The sequence below is a fragment of the Pseudophryne corroboree genome, chromosome 5, assembly GCF_028390025.1.
Source record: "Pseudophryne corroboree isolate aPseCor3 chromosome 5, aPseCor3.hap2, whole genome shotgun sequence".
Taxonomy (NCBI): Eukaryota; Metazoa; Chordata; class Amphibia; order Anura; family Myobatrachidae; genus Pseudophryne; species Pseudophryne corroboree.
Window position 1 is genome coordinate 270473056 of NC_086448.1, and position 27695 is coordinate 270500750.

Consider the following 27695-nt stretch of genomic DNA (forward strand, 5'->3'; position numbering starts at 1 on the left):
TCACTTGATCTAGCCAGGGATTTGAGTATGTAGGTCATCAATTTGGCTCAGTTTGGAGAAACGGAAGCCCTGTTTGTCTGGTATGTTCCCAGCTTAGGTTGGGAGGCTGCGTTATGCAGTCTGTTACAGGCTGAATCGGTGATGCTGTTGGGCATGTGGTTCTACGGCTGATTTGCCGTCACCGAAGTCGGTAGAGGTTCCTTCTTTCGGGAAGATGGGTTTTTTCTTGGGCGGATGCCTGAGGAGTCTCGGCGGTCAACTTGGTCGAGAGGATTCGTGGTCGGGGTAAAATGGTTTTGCTATGCTTTACAGTTTTGATACCCTGATTTTTGGGGACCTTATGTTTGCTCATTCGGTGCTACAGAGTCGTCCGCACTCTCCCGCCCGTTTTGGAGCTTTGGTATAATCCCCATGGTCCTTTTGGAGTCCCCAGCATCCTCTAGGACGTATGAGAAAATAGGATTTTAGTACCTACCGGTAAATCCTTTTCTCTTAGTCCGTAGAGGATGCTGGGCGCCCGTCCCAGTGCGTACGGTGTCTGCAGTTATTGCTTTTGGTTACACCCTGGTGGTGTCTTCTCTGTCTGGCGGTTGCTACCGTTGTTCATGACATGGCATGAGGGGTCTTATTTTTGCTTCGGGGGACACACGGGTTGTGTCACATATTATCTCATCATGTGGCTGTGTTTTGTTCATGCCGTGGGCTGGTATTCTACTGAATGCCACGTTTGAGGTGTGAGCTGGTAGGACACTCTCCGTGTTTATAACATTAAATTCTTTCCTCAAAATTGTCCATCTCTCCTGGGCACCGTTTTCTAACTGAGGTCTGGAGGAGGGGCATAGAGGGAGGAGCCAGTTCTCACCCAGTTTAAGTCTTTATAGTGTGCCCAGGCTCCTGCGGATCCGTCTATACCCCATGGTCCTTTTGGAGTCCCCAGCATCTTCTACGGACTAAGAGAAAAGGATTTACCGGTAGGTACTGAAATCCTATTTTTTAGGGAGCAATATTTTATGGAAAATAACTTTTTACAGCATCTTCACTGAGGTGGGCATTACTTGATGCCTTGCATTATATTCAGACTTTTTTTCATTAAAACACTTTTTAAAAGTTTATTTAAGAGCTGCAAACAGAAACACGTTATATTTCAATATTTAACCAATGTTTTTTTTTATTGTCCTATGGTTAGAAGAAAAAAAAAATGTTTGCAGTGATGAGATCTCGAAGATGGAGAACGACACAGTGATGTTACCTCAGGAGAAAGGGATAAACTTATTCATTAATTTCTCATACGTCCTAGGGGATGCTGGGGACTCCAAAAGGACCATGGGGTATAGACTGGATCCGCAGGAGCTTGGGCACACTAAAAAGACTTTGACTGGGTGTGAACTGGCTCCTCCCTCTATGCCCCTACCCCAGACCTCAGTTAGACTTTGTGCCCAGGAGTGACTGGACACACACTAGGGGAACTCTAATGAGTTTCTCTAAAAGACTTTGTTAGGTTTTTTCAGGGAGACCTGCTGGCTACAGGCTCCCTGCATCGTGGGACTGAGGGGAGAGAAGTCAGACCTACTTCTACTTAATTAAAGGCTCTGCTTCTTAGGCTACTGGACACCATTAGCTCCAGAGGGTTCGATCACATGGTTCGCCTAGATGCTTGTTCCCGGAGCCGCGCCGTCACCCCCCTCACAGAAGCCAGAAGAAAGAAGCCGTGTGAGTATTGGCAGAAAAGAAGACTTCAGTGACGGCAGAAGACTTCAATAACGGAGGTAACACGCAGCGGTCGCGCTGCGCTCCATGCTCCCACACACCAACGGCACTCACAGGGTGCAGGGCGTTGGGGGGGGGGGAGCGCCCTGGGCAGCAAGTTACTGTAAGTTTTAACACTGGCATAAGTACAAGTTAGGTGCCTGGGCACCGTTTACGATTCCCCTGCCAGATATCGCAGCGGTCACTCTGCGCGCCATTGCTCCCAAACACCAACGGTTTGTACAGGGTGCAGGGCGCTAGGGGGGAGCACCCTGGGCGGCAATATACCTATTTGTGGGTGACAACAGAGCTATACAGTGGGAAGACGCTGTATAGGGACCCCCAATACCATACATAATGCTATATTATTAGCGCGCTGAAGCGTGCCGAGAAGGGGCGGGGCTTAGCCCTCACTTCAGGTTACAGCGCCATTTTCTACAGGTCCCCGCCAAAAGCATGAGGGGGCACGATGTTTAGTGCTATATGGTGTACATTATAGCACTATTTTAGACAAATTGGGCATGTAATCTGTGAATTATGAATATATATACATATCTGTGTGTTCCCTGTCAAATACCAGCTTTAGCTTTAGTCGACATGGGTCGACAGGAGTGAGTGCTCTGTCACTTATGGGGATCACAGTCGGCATCGCGACTGTGGTTGGTAATGGATTCTGTAGATGCAGTGTCAGCACGTTGGTAGTTGTATACTTATCAAAAGTAAACACTGTATGGGAGACACAGTAGTATGTGGGTGACTCTGTCGGCACCAACTGTTATTACTGGGTGTAAATTAACATGCGGTAACTACCTTATGCCTGTATATATGTTTATATGTATGGTATGGTTCCATGGGCCTGTAGCTCGAGCGCAGACATGGTAGTATATGTGGGGCAGTGTTATTGTACTTATTTATGTATACTTCCCTCGGAGTTACAAGACTGTTATTTTACCTGGTTGCCACTCCCTGCTGTCGACGAATACTAAGTTTTCTGTCGACCATAATGTTTCCTGGTAGATCCACAAATGGGGCATTCAGTACATGGTCATACACATTCAGAGCACATTAATGTCACTAGGGACCCGTGGGTTCCAGATAATCCGATTATATGTGTGTGTATATGTGTGTGTATGTATGTGTATATATATATATATATATATATATATATATATATATATATTTTAGGATATGTGTGTAATTGTGTATTACATTATGTATAATCATATTATGATTGCTAATGAATGCCGAAATAATAGTATTCCTTCTCATGTGCTGGTCGGCCGTGGAGAGTTGGTCTCAGATCCTCAAGGAATCCGAATGGTTATTCTTTTCCCGATGTGGATAGAATACTGTGAAGGTCAACTCCTGGGCGACACGGGGCCCGGTCAAAAAGGATCGTATACAGGAAGCGAAGTGATATTTTATTCTTTTCTCTAACGTCCTAGTGGATGCTGGGGACTCCGTAAGGACCATGGGGAATAGACGGGCTCCGCAGGAGACATGGGCACTTTAAGAAAGAATTTGGATTCTGGTGTGCTCTGGCTCCTCCCTCTATGTCCCTCCTCCAGTTTGAATCTGTGCCCGGACGAGCTGGGTGCTATTTAGTGATCTCTCCTGAGCTTGCTATAAAAGTATTTTGTTAGGTTTTTTTATTTTCAGGGAGATCTGCTGGCAACAGGCTCCCTGCATCGTGGGACTGAGGGGAGAGAAGCAGCCCTACTCTCTGAAGATAGGTCCTGCTTCTTAGGCTACTGGACACCATTAGCTCCAGGGGGATCGTACACAGGATCTCACCCTTTGTCGTCCGATCCCGGAGCCACGCCGCCGTCCCCCTCGCAGAGCCGGAAGACAGAAGCCGGGTGAAAGAAGCAAGAAGACTTCGAAATCGGCGGCAGAAGACTCCAGTCTTCACTGAGGTAGCGCACAGCACTGCAGCTGTGCGCCATTGCTCCCACACTACACCCACATACTCCGGTCACTGTAGGGCGCAGGGGGGGGGGGGGGGTGTACAGAAACGCGGGACAGAAGCCCGCCGCTGAGGGGGCGGGGCTTCTTCCTCAGCACTCACCAGCGCCATTTTCTCTCCACAGCTCCGCTGAGAGGAAGCTCCCCAGGCTCTCCCCTGCAGATTCACGGTAGAAGAGGGTAAAAAGAGAGGGGGGGCACATAAATAGAGGGAGGGGATGTTCCTTAGGTTGATCCTTCTCTATAACATGGAGGCAGGTTGCTATACGACTGCAGGAGAAATGCTGAGGCTGAATCAGAGATACTGGAGTGTTTCCCTGGGACGGTGTACAGCTGTTGGGGAGGCCTCAGTTCAGTTAATCTCGGCGGGTAAGTCTAACTTCGTGAGTTAGATTCCCTCACAAGGGCTGGTGACGCATTTGGTTGTGCGATGCGGTCATTTTAACCGGTTAGATACCTTTCTTTTTTCCTTCTCGGTGCAGACTGTGGAAGGTGACAAGGTAAGAGTTCTGCAGCCTTGTTAGGTTCGCAGAAGCGGATGTTGGTTTCTGTTCTACCACATCCACAGCATGTCGTTGGGTCTATCTGGCTGGTGCCCACTCTGGTGGAAACTCGTCTATTATTGTTCGGTCAGTCCGGGAAGGGCCTTGAACCTGTGAGTTTCTAATGGAGTCCAAAAGGGGACATGCTGGAGTTTTCAGATGATTCCCCTCACTGAGTGTTTGAATAGATCTTAGGGATTCCCCTCTAGAAGGGGAGGCGGTACGCGACGCCATACCAGAGTCGCGTCAGGTTTAGGACATCGTCCTGCTGTCCCTAAAAAAAAAATTAAAAAAAATTCTACTTACGAAGGGTGCTCCAGCATGGAAAGGTAGAAAAGGGGTTAAATGCGTTTTTCTCCGCATTCGGCTTACCTGGGTTGATGTCCACGATTATCTTTGCCATTTCACAGGAGTGATGTCAGTATCATGGGTTTCTTTCAATAGTAAGTGCCATGGTTATTCTGTACTGAGACGCTCTCCTGATCACGGCGAGGTCAAGAAACAAGTGGTGCAAGTCGTTGGTTCTCTGACTGTGCTTCAACACAGGGAATGGCTGTTGTTCCCAATGACGCAGATGTCGGAGGTGGGTATCAGAGTAGATACTGAACGGTTGAGGTTCTCTGGTTTCCTGTGGAAATAGGGTCTGAGGATCCAGAGTCGGATCAGTTTTGCAGTGACAATACAGCAATATGTTCCATTGATGAAGAAGATGGTGTGGCCTAAGAGGTTTTTCAGTGAGCAGGTCGAATGCCAGAGTGTTTCTCACAAAGACAGTTGGAAATGCGGTCCGGGTCTCACCTGCACATGCGCCAGAATATAATCCTAAGGGCACGGATATCGCTCCTGGGGTGTCTGCTCAATTCTCAACTCCTAGAGGGACGAAGGTCCGGAATCCAGGTGGAGTTACTGGTGTCCATGCATGCAGATCTCCGAGACTGGGGAGCAGTCCTTGCAAGGGAAGTATTTCCAGTGGAAAAGGTCAAGCTGGGAAGCTTGTCTGCAATGAGCTTTCTTGGATTAAGAGCTATTTTCAGTGAATATATTCTTAGTGATCTGCCCGTGTTGATTCTGTTGGATGACTTGACAGCAGTGGTGTAAGTGAGCCGCTAGGGCGGAGGAGCAAAGTGGCAATGGCAGATGCCGTAAAAGTTTTCCGCTGGGCGAAAGGACTGATAAACGCTATATTAGCAGTCTTCTTTCCGGAGGTGAACGACCGAGAAATAGATTCCTCTGCAGATGCGTTCTTCATCCGGGAGAAATACAGTCGTCATTGAGAAGTTTTCACAGAAGTGACAAGTCTTTAAGGAGTGCCTCAATTGGACATGTTGGCGACTCGCCTCAACGAGAGACCTCAGGGATATTGTTCCAGGTCAAGGGACACTCAAACTATAGCAGTTGACGCCCTCTTGACACCTTGGGTGTTTTCAGTCGGTCTAGGTGTCCCCTCCGCTTTCACTCTTTCTGAAGGTGATAAATGTAAGAAGAACAAAGGTTCAGGCGCTCCTCATTGTTCCGGTCTAGCCAAGGAGGGCATGGTATCCAGTTCTTCAAGATTTACTCATGGAAGATCCCTGGCCTCTTCCTCTACGTGAGGAACTGTTACAGCAAGATCCGGGCTTGTATCAAGACTTACCGCGGCTGCGTTTGACGGCGTGGCGGTTGAATGCCATATCCTAGCCCGAAAGGGTATTCCCAGTGAAGTCATTTCCACCCTTCTTCAGGCTAGAAAAGAAGTAACGGCAAAGCCTTACCACCGTATTTGGAGTAAATATGTGTCTTGGTGTGAATCCAAGAAGGCTCCTACAGAAGACTTTCAGCTGGGTCGTTCTTCTCCATTCTTTGCAAGCAGGTGTGGATGCTGGCCTAAAGTTAGGCTCCATTTCAGTGCAGTTTTGACCTTATAGATTTTATTTAAAAAAAGAATTGACCACCTTTCCGGAAGTTCAGACTTTCGTGAAAGGAGTACTGCACATCCAACCTCCATTTGTGCCCCATTGGCACCGTGGAACCTTAACGTGGTGCGTTTTCTGGTGTCACTCTGATTGGAACCTTTATGAAGGGTTGTGTTAAAATTTCTCTCTTGGAAAGTGGTCATGCTATTGGCTTTGGCGTCCGCAAGGCGGGTGTCGGAAGTAGCGGCTTTGTCTCACAAGAGCCCCTGTTTGCTCTTTCAGATGGATAGAGCGGAATTGAGAACCCGGATAATAGTTCTGCCAAAAGTGGTCTCTGTTTTTCGCAGAAACCAGCCTACTTTGATGCCTGTGGTTACTTAAGCATGGGCTGATTCAAAGTCTCTCGAGGTAGTCAGGGCTTTGAATATTTATGTCGCCAATTTGGCTCAGATTGGGTAAACAGAGGTTCTGTTTGTCCGGTATGCTCCCGGCATGATTGGGGCACCTGCGTTTATGCAGTCTGTTACACGCTGGATCTGTGATACGATTCGGCGTGCTCGTTCTATGGCTGGATTGCCGTTACCGAAGTCGGTGGAGACCCATTCTAATTGGAAGATGGGCTCTTATTGGGCGGATGCCCGAGAAGTCTCGGCGGTTCAACTTTGCTGAGCGGCTACTTGGTCGGGTTCAAACACTTTTGCTAAGCTCTACAAGTTTGATACCCTGGCTGATGGGGACCCCATGTTTGCTCAATCGGTGCTGCAGAGTCGTCCGCACTCTCCCGCCCGGTCTGGAGCTTTGGTATAAACCCCATGGTCCTTTTGGAGTCCCCAGCATCCTCTAGGACGTATGAGAAAATAGGATTTTAGTACCTACCGGTAAATCCTTTTCTCTTAGTCCGTAAAGGATGCTGGGCGCCCGTCCCAGTGCGTACTGTGTCTGCAGTTATTGGTTATGGTTACACTCTGGTGGTGTTTCTTTCTGTCAGGCTGTTGCTGACGTTCATGCCATAGCATGCGGTGTTTTTGTTATAGGTTGTGTTGACACTCAGGTTGTGTTACATATTCTCTCAGCATGTGGCTGTGTATTTTTTCATGCCGTTGGTTGGTATTCTATTGAACGCCACGTTTGGCGGTATGTTCGTGGTGTGAGCTGGTATGACACTCACCGTGTTTAAACAATAAATTCTTTCCTCGAAATGTCCGTCTCTCCTGGGCACAGTTCCTATAACTGAGGTCTGGGGGAGGGGCATAGAGGGAGGAGCCAGCTCACACCCAGTCAAAGTCTCTTTAGTGTGCCCAAGCTCCTGCGGATCCCGTCTATACTCCACGGTCCTTTTGGAGTCCCCAGCATCCTCTACGGACTAAGAGAAATGGATTTACCGGTAGGTACTAAGGGGGTAATTCCAAGTTGATCGCAGCAGGAATTTAGTTAGCAATTGGGCAAAACCTTGTGCACTGCAGGGGAGGCAGATATAACATTTGCAGAGAGAGTTAGATTTGGGTGGGTTATTTTATTTCTGTGCAGGGTAAATACTGGCTGCTTTATTTTTACACTGCAAATTGCCGATTGAACACACCCCACCCAAATCTAACTCTCCTCACATGTTAAATCTGCCTCCCCTGCAGTGCACATGGTTTTGCCCAATTGCTAACTAAATTCCTGCTGCGATCAACTTGGAATTACCCCCATAAATCCTATTTTCTGTTTGAATCAGTGAGGTAAAATGAGATGTGTTCTTACGGGATCCATTCAGTTTGGAGCCTGTCGGGATCCCGGCGGTCAGGATCGCAACGCCGGAATCCCGATAGTCGACAATGCCACCAGCCGGAATACCGGCGCACAGGGGCTATTTCCACTTGTGGGTGTCCACGACACCCATAAAGTGGGAATAAAACCTGTAGCGAGTACAGCTCGCCACAAAGCCCGCAAGGGGACTCGTACCGCTCGCCACGCTGCCGGCATTCTGCCAGGCGGGATGCCGCAGTTGGTATACTGACAGTTTGCATCACTCCCGGCGGGATTACGTATATGTTCCATTCTTACAAATATGCATGAAACTGGAAGAGCATACATAACTCACAAGTAGAGAATGTTACTGCTACTGTTGGCTCAGTATCTCTGACATTTAATGCTGTTGAAATCAGAGCAGGGGTTCACAGAGGTTCTGGGGTATATGCAATTGCGGTCGAATTCCCGAAATTGTCGAAAAACTGGACTTTTTCGCCAAAAAAAAAAAAATCGACAATGCAATTCAGTACTTTCCGTCAAAAAAACGGACTTTCAAAATTCGACTTTTTGAAATTCGACATTTGTCAAATTCGACATTTCTGCAATGGTACAAATGCGGCAATTCGCCAAAAGTATATTCAATTGAAGTTTGGAAATTCGACAACAGTGCTTTTAGACAGTAAATTCGTCATTTTCAATCCGCCACACTTTGGTGGGGGAATCTAATAAAAAAAAATTAAAACATGTTTTTTTTGGTGTTTTTTTTTATTGATAATAGCATATCTATTTATATTAGAAGGGATTAGGTACTTGGTTTGTCTATTTTGGAGGCACAAGTATTATTTATATATTTTTTAAAATATTATTATTATTATTTTTTAAATGGAATGGTAAAATCCCGGAAAAAAAATGGCGTGGGGTCCCCCATAACCAGCCTCGGGCTCTTCGAGCCGGTCCTGGTTCTAAAAATGCGGGGGGGGAAATGTCATGGGATCCCCCGTATTTTTAAAACCAGCACCGGGCTCTGCGCCTGGTGCTGGTGCTAAAAATACGGGGGACAAAAAGAGTAGGGGTCCCCCGTATTTTTTACACCAGCATCGGGCTCCACTAGCTGGACAGATAATGCCACAGCCGGGGGTCACTTTTATACAGCGCCCTGCGGCTGTGGCATTAAATATCCAACTAGTCACCCCTGGCCGGGGTACCCTGGGGGAGTGGGGACCCCTTCAATCAAGGGGTCCCCCCCCCCCAGCCACCCAAGGGCCAGGGGTGAAGCCCGAGGCTGTCCCCCCTCCCCATCCAAGGGCTGCGGATGGGGGGCTGATAGCCTTTGGAAAAATGAAATAATATTGTTTTTTCCAGTAGTACTACAAGTCCCAGCAAGCCTCCCCCGCAAGCTGGTACTTGGAGAACCACAAGTACCAGCATGCGGGAGAAAAACGGGCCCGCTGGTACCTATAGTTCTACTGGGGAAAAAATACCCAAATAAAAACAGGACACGCACACCTTGAAAGTACAACTTTATTTCACACCTGCCGACACACACATACTTACCTATGTTGACACGACGTTCGGTCCACTTGTCCAAGTAGAATCCCCGGGGTACCTGTGAATAAAATTATACTCACCTGATCCAGTGTCCAGGTTATAATCCACGTACTTGACAAAACGGCAACCCGGACCAAACGGACTGAAAGGGGTCCCATGTTTACACATGGGACCCCTTTCCACGAATGCAGAGACACCCCCCCCCCCCCTCGTGACTGCTGTCACAGAAAGGTCTCTTCAGCCAATCAGCGAGCGCAATGTCCTGGCACTCTGCTGATTGGCTGTATGCGCGTCTGCTGTCAGACAGCGCATCGCAAAGCCTCTCCATTATATTCAATGGTGGGAACTTTGCGTCAGCGGTGAGGTCACCCGCGGTCAGCGGCTGACCGCGGGTAACCCCACCGCTACCCGCAAAGTTCCCACCATTGAAACTAATGGAGGGAGCTGTGCGATGCGCTGTCTGACAGCAGACGCGCATACAGCCAATCAGGTGAGTGCCACGAAGTAGCGCTTCCTGATTGGCTGAAGGGACCTTCTGTGACAGCAGTCACGTGGGGTCCCGGCATTCGTGGAAAGGGGTCCCATGTGTAAACATGGGACCCCTTTCAGTCCGTTTGGTCCGGGTTGTTGTTTTGCCAAGTACGTGGATATAACCTGGACACTGGATTGAGGTGAGTATAATTTTATTCACAGGTACCCCGGATTCTTCAGTGACGAGGGGGGCGTGGCAGTCGGCGGGTCAACATAGGTAAGTATGTGTGTGTCGGCATGTATGAAATAAAGTTTTACTTTCACGGTGTGTGTGTCCTGTTTTTATTTGAGTATTTTTTTTCCAGTAGAACTACAGGTACCAGCGGGCCCGTTTTTCTCCCGCATGCTGGTACTTGTGGTTCTCCAAGTACCAGCTTGCGGGGGAGGCTTGCTGGGACTTGTAGTACTACTGGAAAAACAATATTCTTTCATTTTTCCAAAGGCTATCAGCCCCCCATCCGCAGCCCTTGGATGGGGGGGACAGCCTCGGGCTTCACCCCTGGCCCTTGGGTGGCTGGGGGGGGGACCTCTTGATTGAAGGGGTCCCCACTCCCCCAGGGTACCCCGGCCAGGGGTGACTAGTTGGATATTTAATGCCACGTCCGCAGGGCGCTGTATAAAAGTGACCCCCGGCTGTGGCATTATCTGTCCAGCTAGTGGAGCCCGATGCTGGTCTAAAAAATATGGGGGACCCCTACTCTTTTTGTCCCCCATATTTTTTGCACCAGGCGCAGAGCCCGGTGCTGGTTTTAAAAATACGGCGGATCCCATGACATTTTTCCCCCCGGATTTTTAGAACCAGGACCGGCTCGAAGAGCCAGAGGCTGGTTATGCTTTGGAGGGGGGACCCCACGCAATGTTTTTTCCCGTTTTTAAAAAATCGGAACAAAATCCGTCAAATCGGCCATTTTTCGTCAGCGGGACTGTCGAATCCGTTTTTTATTGAATATGGTCAATTTCGGCACCCACTTGCCGAAATTAGACGGTCGAATTGTGTCGAATTAAAAAATGGCCGAAAAATTGCCGCGATTCGCCGCTAATTGCATATACCCCTCTGTATCTTAATGAGTGTCTATAAAGAAAAGTACTTGGAAACGTGTGTATCAGTCAGAGGTAGATCTAAACGTTGGTGCAGGTGGTGTCCTACTTGTGCACCACACATATCCCATGGAGGTGAAAGTATTTATTTTGTATGAGAGACTAGATCACAAGTCAACTCATACCTCTTTCTGCTGCGGGGTACACTGGTCTCCACAAGGATAGACATTGGGGTGTAGAGTAGGATCTTGATCTGAGGCACCAACAGGCTCAAAAGCTTTGACTGTTCCCAAGATGCATAGCGCCGCCTCCTCTATAACCCCGCCTCCCTGCACAGGAGCTCAGTTTTATAGTTGGTGCTGCAGATAGCAGGCACGTAACAGAGGGGCTGCTCCAGGCAGCCCTAAGAAGAGCTTTTTATGAAGTAAAGTGAAGACTTCAAGGGCTGCAGCAGTGTGTAGATGTCAGGAGACATTCACTGCTGCAGCTCCATCTCTCCCTAGCGGCGCTGTACACTCCCGCACCCTGGTTGCCGGGTAACTACAGCGGGAGGCTCCGGTTTTCTTCTGGTCAGGCACACACGACTGGGGCTCTCCCGGATCGCGTGGCTGCGCTTCGGGAGGTGGTGAGTGGGTCCCGCTCGTGGGACCCGTGCTGTATCGCGATCCGGCGTGGCCGGTGGGAGGCGGGCCGTGCGCGCTGGCGGTGGACACTGTGGCAGTACAGGCGATCCCACTAGATCAGCAGGGCGTGGGTGCAGGTCAGGTTTTCTCTCTAAACCTTTTTATTTCTAGCCCGCAGTACCAGGTGGTTTTGCCAGCAGAGGTGATAAGGCTTAGACCTGGAGCCCCTCCCCCAGCCCCAGGGCGCCATTCCCAGTAAATGTTCCTGCCCTGGAGCTGCATATCTGTCTCTCCCTCACTCCCTGTCAGTGTTTGGGCGCCATTTCTCTCAGCTACACTGTTCCTGGGACTGCTTGGGCAAATCCTCCTTTGTAAAGCCGCCTGGTAGTCAGCGCTGTGACTTTACAAGACACTTAAGTATTCTACATGTCATTTAGACAGTGATAGTTAAGAGAGAGTGCATTTAGTCAGGGTTCTCTGGTACAAGTACCCTGTGATATACATCCAGTTCTTACTGTGCAGTGTTATATCTATTGACTACATAGCTATATATATATATATATATATATATAAGCTAGTCCAGTGCAGTATTATTGTTGGTAATAACTTCTGCATTGTATAACTGTGACTATATGTGTGCATTAGCTTGCTGGGTGATTTTCACTCAACTTGCTTTCCCTAAATTCTATAACCTGACGGGGCTTGGTGCGTCAGGTTTATAATAATATAATATAGGATATTCACAAGATATACTCTTATTGTATTTTTCTCTGTGATTTTAGTCACCGTATCTCTCCTGTATCCCTGCTTGTGCTGACTACACTGCGCAGGGGTTTGGGCGAGGTATTGTGCTGCTGACAATTGTACTGTGTTACCTAATATTGCAAGTTATATCATGTCTGCTTCTGAGGGTAACGGTTCTGGGGCTGAACACACTATAGGTGTTGCTGAGCCACAGATCCCTATGAGGAGAATATAGCAGCTGCGGGCTCTGGTTCTGGGGGCTCCTTGACCCCCAGTGGGACTGTGGCAACGGGGGTCCATAATGACCCGCCGTGGGCTACTTTCTCCACACTTCTGAATACGCTAGTTACTAAACAAACACCCCCTATGGGTCCTCCTATGCCGGTTCAACAGTATGTGGTCCGCGCTCCCTGCGGCTAACCCGCCGTGGGCAGATAACTTGTCTGCTCAATTGAAGAAATTGAACCAGTCCTTGACTACTAAAAAGTCTGACCCTCGCTCGCCTAAGACCAAGGGGTCCTCTAAGCGAGCTCTTACCTCCTCACAATCCACTGCTGTCACTGACGCCTCGTCTGATGAAGATGGCGCTTACACTGACCCCACAGATTCTGACACAGATACTGCTGATGGGGAGGGTACTTCACATGTGGATGTTCCTGATCTTTTGGAGGCTATTAAGTTGATTCTACAGATTACGGATAATCCCGAGCCATCCGTCCCTCCTAAAAAGCCAGATAGGTTCAAGCGTCAGAAGGTGGTTAAACAAGTTTTACCTCACTCTGATCACCTGGTGGATATACGTCAGGAATCCTGGGAAAATCCAGGGAAGAAGTTTGTGCCTCAAAAGAAGATGTTGGCTCGCTATCCCCTCGCGCCAGAGCTGTCTAAAAATTGTGAAACGCCTCCTCCAGTGGACTCGCATGTGGCTAGGATGGTGGTTTCCTCAGCTCTACCTGTCACTACCGTCACATCTCTGAAAGAGCCTACGGATAAAAGTGTGGAGGGTTGTCTGAAAACGATTTACACCCTCACGGGTGCTGCACAAAGGCCCACTATTGCAGCAACAGGGGCTGCAGAGGCTATTGAAGCATGGGCCCTAGAGTTGGAAGCTGAAATCTCTTCTGACCATGCTTGACAATGCTTGTCATATATTGTCACAGCTTCTCACTATATTAAAGAGGCGGCTTTTGATGCCGGTATTCTAGCAGCCAAGGCCTCTACTAAGTCAGTCCAGGCTCGCCGGATATTGTGGCTGAGATCCTGGTCCGTGGATCTGGATTCTAGAAAAAACCCTGGAGGTACTCCCTTTCAAAGGAGATATTCTGTTTGGGGAGGATTTAAATAAGATAGTGGCTGATTTGGCTACTGCCAAAACTGCCTGTCTGCCAAGTACCGCTCCTTCTGTGTCGAAGGCTAAAGGTACTTCCTTTCGTCCTTCAGGTAAAGCAAAAGGTTAGGCATACCACAATCAGGCCCGCACTTCCAAACCTGGTAAGCCAAAGCCCAAAAGAGCCTGGGCTGCCTGTCAGCCAGCTTCCAAGACCGATAAGCCTGCCACATGACGGGGCGTGCCTCCCCCGGGGGATCCCAGGGTGGGGGGCCGGCTTCTAGGGTATACCCAGGAATGGTTGAAGACCACTTCAGATGCCTGGGTACGGGAAGTCGTCACTCGAGGTTACGCCATAGCCTTCAAAAACCGTCCCACTCATCGATTTTGCCTGACAGACGTCCCTTTGGACCAGACAAAGGCAAAAACTCTACATTCGGTGGTACAACCCTCCTGGACACAGGAGTGGTAGTACAGGTGCCTCTTGCTCAGAGAGGCCGGGGGTACTATTCTCCGCTATTTCTAGTCCCTAAACCAAATGGGTCCTCCCGGCCCATTCTCAACCTCAAGGCATTGAACAGGTTTGTGAAAGTCTCCAAGTTCCGTATGGAAACCCTTCGCTCTGTAGTTCTGGCCTTGGAACCTGAGGATTATATGGTCTCCCTGGATATACAGGATGCTTACCTGCACATTCCTATAGCAGTGTCGCATCAGCAATACCTAAGGTTTGCGATTGGCAACCTCCATTACCAGTTTTGGGCGTTACCTTTTGGTTTAACTACGGCTCCGCGAGTCTTCACCAAAGTTATGGCGGTGATGACGGTGGTACTCCGCCGTCAAGGGGTCAGGATCCTACCGTATCTGGACGACTTATTGATCCTGGCAAATTTCCCAGAATTTCTCCTACGTCATCTAGATCTGACTGTCCGGTTTCTGCAAGCCCACGGGTGGCTCATCAACTGGAAGAAATCCTCCCTGGTCCCTGCTCAGAGCATGGTGCACCTGGGAGCGCTATTGGACACTCACAACCAGCTGTTGTTCTTGTCTCAGGAGAAGGTCCTGAAGCTTCATGACAGGATTCGTTGCTTCCTTTCTCGTCCGCAAGTGTCGATACATTCGGCGATGCAGGTGCTGGGCCTCATGGTGTCAGCATTCGACATGGTGGAGTATGCTCAATTCCATTCTCGCCCCCTCCAGAGGCTGATTCTGGCCAAGTGGGACGGCCTGCCTCACCGGATCAGATCTCACATGATCTCATTGACTCCGGAGGTACGTCTGTCTCTGTACTGGTGGCTCCAGGACCAACGATTGTGCAGGGGCCGTCCCTTCTGGATATCCGACTGGGTCCTGTTGACGACAGATTCCAGTCTAAGGGTTTGGGGTGCGGTGCTGGAGCAACACTCCCTTCAGGGTCGGTGGACCAAGGAGGAGTCTCTCTCTCCTCCCGATCAACATTCTGGAATTGCGGGCGGTCTTCAACTCATTGAACCTGGCCCAGTATTTACTTCAGAACCGTCCTGTTCAAGTACAGTCGGACAGCGCCACCACAGTGGCTTACATAAATCATCAAGGCGGCACTCAAAGCTGTTTGGCAATGAAGGAAGTCTCACGGATTCTGCAATGGGCGGAACGCCATCTACCGGCCATATCGGCGATATTCATTCCGGGAGTCCTGAATTAGGAAGCAGACTTTCTCAGTCGTCAAGACGTACACGCCGGAGAGTGGGGCCTCCATCCAGAAGTGTTTCAACTCCTAGTGGAAAGGTGGGGTCTTCCAGACGTGGATCTGATGGCGTCTCGACACAACCACAAGGTTCCGGTCTTCGGATCAAGGACAAGGGATCCTCAAGCAGCATTCGTGGATGCGCTGGCGGTGCCGTGGAGGTTTCGGCTGCCGTACATGTTCCCTCCGGTGTCACTTCTGCCCAGGGTAATAAGGAAGTTCAAGCAAGAAGGAGGACTCCTGCTTCTGTTTGCCCCAGCGTGGCCCAGACGGCATTTGTTCTCAGACCTTCAGGATCTCTCGATAGAGCGTCCCCTTCTACTTCCGCAGCACCCAGATCTCCTCCTTCAGAGCTCTTGTGTATGTCAGGATTTGGCCCGGTTGGCTTTGACGGCGTGGCTCTTGAAACTTCCGTCTTGAGGGCTAAAGGGTTTTCTGAGGCGGTCATTCAAACTATGTTGCGGGCCCGGAAACCGGCTTCTGCTCGGATTTACCATAGGGTCTGGCATTCTTACTTTATTTGATGCGCATCTAGCCATTATGACGCTTCCAAGTTTAGTACAGCCAAGTTGTTGGCTTTTCTTCAGCAGGGCCTGGACTTAGGCCTGCGTCTGGCCTCCCTCAAGGTTCAAATTTTTGCCTTGTCGGTGTGGTTTCAGAGAAAAATTGCGACCTTACCTGATGTGCATACCTTTACTCAGGGTATGTTGCGTATCCAACCTCCCTATGTCCCGCCTGTGGCTCCTTGGGACTTGTCGGTGGTTTTGGAGGCATTACAAGAGTCTCCGTTTGAACCTCTTGGTTCAGCTGATCTTAAGTGGCTTTCCCTTAAGGTGGTGTTTTCGCTGGCTATTGTCTCAGCTAGAAGAGTGTCGGATTTGGGTGCCTTGTCTTGTAGTTCCCCATATCTGATATTTCACTGTGACCGGGCGGTTCTTAGGACTCGTCCCGGATATTTACCTAAGGTGGTTTCTTCGTTCCACCTTAATCAGGAGATTGTGGTTCTGGCACTTGTTTCTCCTGATCTGTCTCCCAAAGAGTGGTCTTTGGATGTGGTACGGGCTCTTCGTATCTATGTGAAGAGAACTGCTTCTATTTGGAAATCTGATTCTCTCTTTGTTCTGTTTGGGTTTCACAAACGGGGCTGGCCTGCTCACAAGCAGACTTTGGCCAGATGGATTAGAATGGTGATTGCACATGTTTAAATGAAGGCTGGTCTGTCAGCTCCTGCTCATATTACGACCCATTCTACTCTGTCCGTTGGACCTTCTTGGGCGGCCCGCCGTGGTGCGACCCTTGAACAATTGTGCATGGCGGCTACGTGGTCCTCAGTGAACACATACATAAGGTTCTATGCCTTCGATACTACCGCTTCCCAGGATGCTTCCTTTGGATGCCGGGTTCTTGTGCCCGCTACAGTGCGTCCCCTCCCATAAGGAACTGCTTTAGGACATCCCCAGTGTCTATCCTTGTGGAGCTCAGTGTACCCCGCAGCAGAAAACGAGTTTTATAGTAAGAACTTACCTTTGTTAAAACTCTTTCTGTGAGGTACACTAGGCTCCACAAGGCACCCACCCTGACACACTTAGCTTCTTTGGGTTGGTATGGCATTAGCCGCTGACACTTCTCCTGTCGTGAAAATGTGGTGTTTGGGGCTACTAACTGTTGTCGTCTCTTTTCCTGCTACTGCATTGGGCTGGTTAACTAAAAACTGAGCTCCTGTGCAGGGAGGCGGGGTTATAGAGGAGGCGGCGCTATGCATCTTTGGAACAGTCAAAGCTTTTGAGCCTGTTGGTGCCTCGGATCAAGATCCTACTCTACACCCCAATGTCTATCCTTGTGGAGCCCACTGTACCTCGCAGAAAGAGTTTTAACAAAGGTAAGTTCTTACCATAAAACTTGTTTTTCCCCTGCAGACCCATGATATTGCAAGGTCTATCATTCAGTCCAATCCGTGTCGGACCCTTTTTCCATAGACAAAAATCCTGGGGTGATTTGTGTTCATGTGCCATAACTGTGATTTTAAAGACAGTGGAAAAGGGATATTTCTGTCTGTTTAAACCAGATATTTATGCTGGATGGTGTTGAGTCTTGATTTGCAAAAGAATCTGTGACATACTGTAGAACATGGGTCTTCAGCCTGTGGAACTACGCATCCCAGCATGCCCTGCTACAGTTTTGCTATTAAGGCAGGGCATGCTGGGATGTGTAGTTCCACAACAGCTTGATGGCCACAGGTTGAAAACCTGATTCCAGACAGCTGGAGGTAGGAGCGAATCAGTTTTTCTGTGTTTGATTGGCAGGTGTCTTAAGCCAATGGAAAATGCTAAAATTGATTGCGTCTGTTTGGAGAGAGAGTAACTATGGTAACCAACCATCTTGGAAAAAACATATCCCTTGACAAGGAAGGAATCAATATGAGCATTGAGGGAAAACAAGAGGAGACATGACGACATTATGACGATACTGTCAGGCTTGTGTCCTCCAGTTATGGCATTATATATGTAACCTGCTCTGAACAAAGAGTAATAATTTAAGTCAGATTTACAGGTATGTTGACCAGTTATCAGTGACTGCTTACAATGAACTGACTTGATTGCAGGAAGTAACTATCCATTGAAACCATGGGTCTAACACTGACCTTCAAAACAGACGGGTAGCTGTATGAGCGATATGGGGGAGAAGTGGTATCAGCACACGTTATGTTCACTGATACTGCTTCTCCCTCATGTATTACAGCACTGATGTGCTCTACATGAGCCCCTATCTATATCTACGCTGCCATTTAAAAGAGAATGCGCTGTTACACAGGCCAATGTAAGAACAGTCAGTGGTACTGACTGTTCCGACACCTCCAGCCATCGATTTCGATAGCTGCAGGTGTTGTTGCACCCATCACCACAGCAGAGACTGCTCTGTCTGAGGTGGCTTTGGTCTGCATGTGGGATTTTGCTGCGAGATCTAGCGCATGTCCAGTGTGCCAACAGGGGGAGGGGGTTTGATGGGGGACATAGCGCATCAGCACTAAGCTGCTGCGGCTGCTGTTTTCACGCTACCTGTCAGGCAGCCGACATGTTAATGCATCTCGGTGCTAGTTATCCTGTAAAGAGGCGGAGTGGGAAGAGTGATAGAGTCACGATATGTACCAGTATCATCCATTTACCACAGAGTGAGGTGCGATATTCAGTTGTCCTAGGCCAGTGGTTCCCAAACTTTTTTAGTCCAAGGCACCCTTTGGGTCTCCCTGACTTTTTCAAGGCACCCTTTCGCCAAAATAATTACTGAAGTGTCCCTTTTTTAAAGTAGTTGGGTCAAAACAATGCTATCAGTATTTAGATAATTTAATTCAGTCCCGGAATAGACGTCAGACACCTGCCCTGCGTTTGCCTGGACACGCCTGCGTTTGCCCAATCACTCCTGGAAAATGGTCAGTTGACACCCATAAACGCCTTCTTCCTGTCAATCTCTGTGCGAACAGATTCGTCGTAGAATCCTTCGCTGTGCAATGACCCGCTTTGTACTCGTACGACGCACCTGCGCATTGCGGTGCAACCGTAGATCTGCCCCATTCTTACTTGATCGCTGCGTGCGATCAGGTCGGAATGACCCCACATGTTTTTTTGCAGCGCAATACTGGTCACCTACATCCATAAAAAAAAAAAAACACAGGCTTTATATAAAATAACAGGTTCTTTTTGCAGTCAAATAAATCAATCTAAAAAGGTTCCTGTGCATCCATGCACCAAGACCAGCCCCCCACCTGCTTACCAGCTTGTCCTCATATAAAGGGCCCTACATACACACTTAAAGATTTTACTGAACGATATGAATGTTCTTGTTCATTAATAAATGAGAACTCGTTCATATCTTTCAGTGTGGAGGCACCACCAATGAACGATGCGCGACCCCGCGCTCGTTCATCGTTGGTGCTGGCTTGTTCATACCTGCAGGCCAATATGGACAATCTCGTCCATATTAGCATGCAGGGCTATGGCGCCGGGTGACCACTCCTCCCGTCCCCCATCTCCGCCGTCAGGTCGTTTGACGGCCGTATCGGGCGTCTGGCAGCTCGGCGGTGGGTCGTCTAGTGTGTAGGGCCCTTAAGTCACAGCAGGCACCCCTCTCCTATAAACTTCCCTATGCGGCATCTCGCATACAGTATCATGTATTAATATTTCAATACTCACTTTTTCAGCCAGCTCCTATGTCACGGCGGCCAGGACTTCAATAAGCCGTCAGGATCCTTGCCCAGCGCACTCCTTTGCCACTCCAGCCTGCTTACACCTGCACCCTCCACTGATTCCAGTCACAGGTTCCCACACATCCCGCACAGCACCATCCCTTCCCTGCCAGGTGACTCCAGTCACTGGTTACTACCCCCCCACCCCTGCACCTGAGCCGAGCAAAACATCCCACCTCCGCCAGGTGACTACATGGCAAGTGACATCCCGAGCCGCTGGCTGACTTTGGGCACAGCCACCAGCAGCTCTTACACATCCCGCACTCTTTCTCCCCCGCACCGCTGGCCGCACTCTCCCCCCCCCCCAGCTACTCACTGCGTGTCCGCTGCTGTCCCATTCCGTCCCCGCGGATAACCACACACTGGTGGCCGCTCCTGCTGCCCGCACTCTCCCCCCCAGGATACTCACTACCTTGCTGCACCGGCCGCCCGCACTCCCCCCCCCCCCCCCCCCCCCCCCCCCCCCCTCCCAGCTACACACAGGTGGCTGCTCCGGGCGGCCGCACTCCCCCCAGCTAACCACTCACTGGTGGCCGCTCCTGCTGCCCTCACTCTCCCCCACCCCCCCCCCCACCCCCGTCCCTGCTACTCACTGCCTGGCTGCTCCGGCCGCCCGCCCCCCCCCCCCGCTACTCACTCAGCCCGGCTGCTCCTCCCGCACACACTCTACCCTCCGTACCCCACCCTCTTCCCTGGCGCCGGCTAGCTTCACACTGCCCTTGCGCTCAGGTCACTCCAGTCCGCACTCCACATCCTCCCGACGCCGGCCGCTCACACACACAATAAAAATAAAAAAAAGACAAGATGTGGCTACTAGGCTGCGGCACCCCTGTGACAGCGCTGCGGCACCCCAGGGAGCCGCGGCGCACAGTTTGTGAACCGCTGTCCTAGGCCCTAATTCAGACCTGATTGCATTAGCAAATTTGTTAGCAGTTGGGCAAAACCATGTGCACTGCAGGGGGGGTGGGGTGGGGGGGTTAGATATATAACATGTGCCTAGAGAGTTAGATTTGGTTGGGGTATGTTCAAACTGAAATCTAAATTGCAGTGTAAAAATAAAGCACCAGTACTTAACCTGCACAGAAACAATATAACCCACCCAAATCTAACTCTCTCTGCACATGTTATATCTGCCGCCCCCTCCTTGCAGTGCATATGGATTTGCCCATTAGAGAACAAATTTGCTGCTGCAATCAAGGTCTAGATTAGGCCCCTAGTGCAGTGGTTCTCAAACTCTCTGTCCTCAGGTCCCCACATAGTTCATGTTTTCCCGGTCAGCTGTGGATCTTTAAATTGTGACAGTTGGTGATGCACAGTACATCTCCCAGGTGACCTGGAAAACGTGACCTGTTTAGGGTCCTGAGGACAGAGTTTGAGAACCACTGTCCTAGTGGATAGGTACATTTAGAACAGAATGTGACTGTAAGTAATATTTTATACAGGCAGTCCGGGCTGGAATTGATTAAAAACTAGCTGGAGTACCCGGGGTTTCCCCGGGATTTTAAGAATGTTTGTTTACAAAAATTAAATTAAATATTAAACACACAGTATAAATAACATAGTATAAAAAAAGCATGTAAAATGTTATACACATCAATAAAATGAAAACCCAATGTGCTGCTGGGGGACTGTGCTACTTCCACTGTATAACTCTGTGTGTGGGTTCGTGCTACCTCCATTCCCCTCCTCACATCATGTCACTGCCCCTGTCACATGCAACCCTGTCATCATTGACATATCATGCATGTCCTGATATAGTCTGTGCTGCTGGCCCACCGCTAGGGGTGCTTGTGGTGTGTTACCCCCACAGTGTTTGTTCCCAGAGTGTAAGTAATATGTGTAGCAAGTTTGGTGTAAATTGCTCCAGGCATTCCAGAGTTATGCAGTCTGCTGAAAAACTCTGTGTTGCTGCCTCAAACCTAGGGGTGCTAGGGGTGTCTTACCCCCACAGTGTTTGTTCCCAGCTTGTAAGTCATATATGTACCAAGTTTGTTGTAAATTGGTCTAGGCATTCTGGAGTGATGCTGTCTCCTGAAATTCTCTGTGCTGCTGTCCCACCGCTAGGGATGTCTAACCCCCACAGAGTTTGCTCCCAGATTTTAAGTTAGATGTGTACCAAGTTTGGTGTAAATTGCTCCATGCCTTCCGCAGTTATGCTGTCTGCTGACATACTCTGTGCTGCTGTCCCACCGCTAGGGGTGTCTGACCCCCACATTGTTTCCCGAGTGTAAAGGCCCGTACACATTGGTCGATATATCGGCCGTTCTCTTGAACGGCCGATATATTGTGGGACCGTCGGCCAGTGTGTATGGCCAATACGTCGGTGAACTCCGTCGTCCACGGACGTATCGCGTCGGCCGCGCAGCACAGCCGACTGGCAATATATCTACCGATATATTGGCGCGTCGCTGTGTCTGTACGGGGCGGTCGGCCGACCGCCCGTACATATCCTGCTGCGGCCGGCGGTGATTGACAGCTGAACTGGGCGGGCGTGTGTACACGCCCGCTCAGTTCATGACGTCAGTCCCCGACGGATCGTGTAGTGTGTATGCACAGCACACTGCCCGATCCGTCCATAGATATATCTGCAGATAATTGATCTGCAGATATATCTACTAGTGTGTACCCACCTTAAGTCATATGTGTACCCAGTTTGTTGCAAATTCGTCTAGCCATTCGGGATTTATGCTGTCTCCTGAAATACTCAGCCGCTGTCCCACCCCTAGGGATGCTAGGGTTGTCTAACCCCCACAGAGTTTGTTTCCAGATTGTAAGTGAGATGTGTACCAAGTTTGGTGTAAATTGCTCCAGGACTTCCACAGTTTTGCTGGCTGCTGACATACTCTGTGCTGCTGTCCCACCCCTAGGGGTGCTCGGGTGTCTGACCCCCATAGTGTTTGTTTCCAAGCGTGTAAGTCATATGTGTACCAAGTTTTTTGTAAATTTCTGTAGGCATTACAGAGTTATGCTGTCTGCTGAAATACTCAGTGCTGCTGCCTCACCCCTAAGGGCGCTAGGGGTGTCTTCCTCCCACAGTGTTTGTTGCCAGATTTTAAGGCATATGTGTACCAATTTCTGAGTACATTGCTCCAGGAATTCCGTAGTTATGCTGTCTCCTGATATACTCTGTGCTGCTGTCTGCCCCCATAGGGCTGCTAGGGATTTCAAATTGTTTTAGCTACCTCCGCCATGTTTTAATACGGTCGTATGTATTTCACGATCTTCGCTTGTAAACTGTGGATTTGTATAGAAAGACAGAAGGGCAGAATGACAGATTTTCATTTTTATACAGTATATTAGCTTTACAGTATATGGTTTCTGTAGTTAGATACTAGTAATAAATCTACATATTGTTGTGACAAGGGGCGTTGGGATAAGTATAATGCTCAAAGTATACAATTTTATATAAATGAAAGAATGTATTCAAAAGAAAAAGGGGCAGGGTGGACCACTGTTACATATTTGGTCTTGTATGGTGTTGAATAGAGTTGATTGTGCTAATATTTATGATGGAGTGTAGGATGGGTACTGCTCATTACATCTTGTGTGTAAAAAGTTGGGATGGTTAGGATAGGCGTTGCAGCAAGAAAATGGTTGATCAAGTTATAAAACACAGGTGGTAATTCAGTTATGTTTGCACCCAAACGTAATGGGTGCCCATCAAAGCAATTCAATTGTCCCCCCCCCCCCCCCCCCCCCCATCAACAGGTGCGAGTGCCGGATGTGCGCGCCCATTAGTGTGCCAGTTTTAGCTGCACAAAGCGCTAAACTCATCTAAAGTACTGCTTTGAGTGATCAAACTCTAGTACGGGCGCCCAAAGTAGCGCCTTACCGCACATTTCAGCTTGCTACCTTACGTGGATACGAGCTAAAATGTCACTTTTTGCAGCGGGGTACACTGTGTTCCATAGGGAAAACATTGGGGTGTAGAGCGGGATCTTGATCCAAAGGCACCATCAGGCAATGCTTTGACTGTCCCAGGATGCATTGGGACCTCCTCTATAACACCGCCTCCAGGCACTGAGAGCTCAGTTTCAAGTGGTGCCTGCAGGCAGCAGCTCCCCTAACAGGCGTGCTGCACTGGGCAGCCCTGAAAAAGCTAAAAGAAGACTTCAAGGGCCGCAGCACTGTTTTGTCAGGGTGACATTCAGTGCTGTGTCTCCATCACCTCCCAAGCGGCGTCGCATACACCTGCAGTTCAGATCCCGGGTACTTTCGGCGGAGACGTTTAGGCACACGGTCGCAGACGCTCTCCTGGTTTGCGTGGCTGCTACAAAGGGAGGCGGTAAGAGGGTCCCCCAGGCAGGACCCGCTGCTAAATTGCGTTCCGGGTCACAGTCTATGGAGATGGACTGCGACGCTGGCGTGTACAGTCACCAAGCAGGGACCCCACTATATCCGCCAGGGCATAGGAGTACAGGTCGGGTGTACTAATGCCCCTATTGGTAAGGCTCCGTACTACTGGCGGTGAGGACCAGCATAGGGGAGCCGGCGCTTGACCTGTAGCCCCGGCCCAGGGCGCCACCTAATCGCAGATTTCCCGCCCTGGAGCTGCCTCACACTATCCCTCAGTTCCTGACAGAGATGCTGGGCGCCATCTTCTGAGCATAGCTGCTACTGGTCTCTGGGATAGCAGGGCAAGGTCTCCCCTGTAAAGCCGCCTGTCAACAACGCCAAGACTTTACAGACACTTGAGTATTGTACATGTCTTATTACAGGCAGCGTTGGTTACAGGCAGCGTTGGTTAAGAAGGAGTGTACCTATTGCATAATATATTGTACGAGTATTCTGATATATACCTTCGGTGTAGGGCCGCACTGTGTTTTATATATCTGTTTTTTGTGTGTGTGTGTGTGTGTGTGTGTGTGTGTGTGTATTTATGTATGTATGTATGTATGTGTGTATATATATATATATATATATTTCTCTATCGTCCTAAGTGGATGCTGGGGTTCCTGAAAGGACCATGGGGAATAGCGGCTCCGCAGGAGACAGGGCACAAAAAAGTAAAGCTTTTACCAGATCAGGTGGTGTGCACTGGCTCCTCCCCCTATGACCCTCCTCCAGACTCCAGTTAGATTTTGTGCCCGAACGAGAAGGGTGCAATCTAGGTGGCTCTCCTAAAGAGCTGCTTAGAGAAAGTTTAGCTTAGGTTTTTTACTTTACAGTGAGTCCTGCTGGCAACAGGATCACTGCAACGAGGGACTTAGGGGAGAAGTAGTGAACTCACCTGCGTGCAGAGTGGATTTGCTGCTTGGCTACTGGACACTAGCTCCAGAGGGACGATCACAGGTACAGCCTGGATGGTTACCGGAGCCGCGCCGCCGGCCCCCTTGCAGACGCTGAAGAGAGAAGAGGTCCAAAATCGGCGGCTGAAGACTCCTGAGTCTTCATAAAGGTAGCGCACAGCACTGCAGCTGTGCGCCATTTTCCTCTCAGCACACTTCACACAACAGTCACTGAGGGTGCAGAGCGCTGGGGGGGGGCGCTCTGAGAGGCAAATAAAAACCTTATTAGAGGCAAAAAATACCTCACATATAGCCCACAGAGGCTATATGGAGATATTTAACCCCTGCCTAACTTCAAAAATAGCGGGAGACGAGGCCGCCGAAAAAGGGGCGGGGCCTATCTCCTCAGCACACAGCGCCATTTTCTCTCACAGAAAAGCTGGAGAGAAGGCTCCCAGGCTCTCCCCTGCACTGCACTACAGAAACAGGGTTAAAACAGAGAGGGGGGGCACTGATTTTGGCGATATTGTATATATATAAAAGATGCTATAAGGGAGAAACACTTATATAAGGTTGTCCCTATATAATTATAGCGTTTTTGGTGTGTGCTGGCAGACTCTCCCTCTGTCTCCCCAAAGGGCTAGTGGGTCCTGTCCTCTGTCAGAGCATTCCCGGTGTGTGTGCTGTGTGTCGGTACGTGTGTGTCGACATGTATGAGGACGATGTTGGTGAGGAGGCGGAGAAATTGCCTGTAATGGTGATGTCACTCTCTAGGGAGTCGACACCGGAATGGATGGCTTATTTAGAGAATTACGTGAGAATGTCAACACGCTGCAAGGTCGGTTGACGACATGAGACGGCCGACAATCTATTAGGACCGGTCCAGGCGTCTCAGAAACACCGTCAGGGGTTTTAAAAACGCCCATTTACCTCAGTCGGTCGACACAGACACAGACACGGACACTGAATACAGTGTCGACGGTGAATAAACAAACGTATTTCTCATTAGGGCCACACGTTAAGGGCAATGAAGGAGGTGTTACGTGTTTCTGATACTACAAGTACCACAAGAAAGGGTATTATGTGGGAGTGAAAAAACTACCTGTAGTTTTTCCTGAATCAGATAAAATAAAATGAAGTGTGTGATGATGCGTAGGGTTACCCCGATAGCAAATATTGGCGTTATACCCTTTCCCGCCAGAAATTAGGGTACGTTGGGAAACACCCCTTAGGGTGATAAGGCGCTCACACGCTTATCAAGTGGCGTTACCGTCTCCAGATACGGCCGCCCTCAAGGAGCCAGCTGATAGGAAGCTGGAAAAATATCCTAAAAAGTATATACACACATACGGTGGTTATACTGCGACCAGCGATCGCCATCAGCCTGGAGATGCAGTGCTGGGTTGGCTTGGTCGGATTCCCTGACTGAAAATATTTTATTCATGTAGAGCATTTAATAGGATGCATTCTATATATATGTATGTGAGATGCACAGAGGGATATTTGCTCTCTGGCATCAAGATAAGTGCGTTGTCCATATCTCCCAGAAGATGTCAGGGACACGACAGTGGTCAGGTGATACAGATCCCATACGGCAGATGGAAGTATTGCTGTATAAAGGGAAGGAGTTATTTGGGGGTCGGTCCATCGGACCTGGGGACCACAGCAACAGCTGGGAAATCCAACCTTTTTTACCCCAAGTTACATCTCAGCTAAAAAAGACACCGTCTTTTCAGCCTCAATCTTTCCTTTCCCATGAGGGCATGCAGGCAAAAGGCCAGTCATATCTGCCCAGACATAGAGGTAAGGGAAGTAGACTGCAGCAGGCAGCCCTTTCCCAGGAAAAGGAGCCCTCCACCGCGTCTGCCAAGTCCTCAGCATGACGCTGGGGCCGTGCAAGCGGACTCAAGGTGGGGGGGTAGTCTCAAGAGTCTCAGGGCGCAGTGGGATCACTCGCAAGTTGACCCCTAGATCGTACGAGTATTATCCCAGGGGTAAAGATTGGAGAGTCGAGACATCTTCTCCTCGCAGCTTCCTGAAGTCTGCTTTACCAACGGCTCCCTCCGACAGGGAGGCAGCATTGGAAACAATTCACAAGCTGTATATCCAGCAGGTGATAATCAAAGTACCCCTCCTACGACAAGGAAAAGGGTATTATTTTTCCACACTATATTGTGGTACTGAAGCCAGACGGCTTGGTGACACATAGTCTAAATCTAAAATGTTTTGAACACTTACATAAAAGGTTCAAATCGAGATAAAGTCACTCAGAGCAGTGATAGCGAACCGGAAAAAAGGGGACTATATGGTGTCCCTGGACATCAAGGATTACCTCCATGTCCAAAATTTGTCCTTCTCATCAAGGGTACCTCTGGTTCGTGGTACAGAACTGTCAATATCAGTTTCAGACGATGCCGTTTGAATTATCCACGGCACCCCGGGCCTTTTTACCAAGGTAATGGCCGACAAGATGTTTCTTCAAAGAAAAAAGGCATCTAAATTATCCCTTACTTGCACGACCTAAAAAGGGCAAGTTCCAGAGAACAGTTGGAGGTCGGAAGAGCACTATCTAAAGTAGTTCTTCGACGGCACGACTGGATTCTAAATATTCCAAGAATCGCAGCTGTTTTCCGACGATACGTCTGCTGTTCCTAGGGATGATTCTGGACACGGTTCAGAAAAAGGTTTTTCTTCCCGAGGAAAAAGCCAAGGAGTTATCCGACCTGTCAGGAACCTCCTAAAACCAGGAAAGGTGTCTGTACATCAATGCACAAGAGTCCTGGGAAAAATGGTGGCTTTTTACGAAGCAATTCCATT

The 27695-nt window shown here is 49.3% G+C and overlaps 1 protein-coding gene across 5 annotated transcripts in view; it reads left to right on the top strand.

Moving 5' to 3' along the window:
• The window catches only part of TOPAZ1 (testis and ovary specific TOPAZ 1), a 627583-nt gene that overhangs the window by 31555 nt on the left and 568333 nt on the right, over positions 1-27695 (top strand). Inside the window, exon 1 of one of the 5 annotated variants that reach the window (XM_063922328.1) lies at positions 17794-17960. The exons of the other annotated variants lie outside the window; for them this stretch is intronic. The gene's annotated coding sequence lies outside the window, so the exon portion shown is untranslated. Of the gene's footprint in view, positions 1-17793; positions 17961-27695 lie in introns of those variants that run through there. 5 annotated transcript variants of the gene reach the window in all.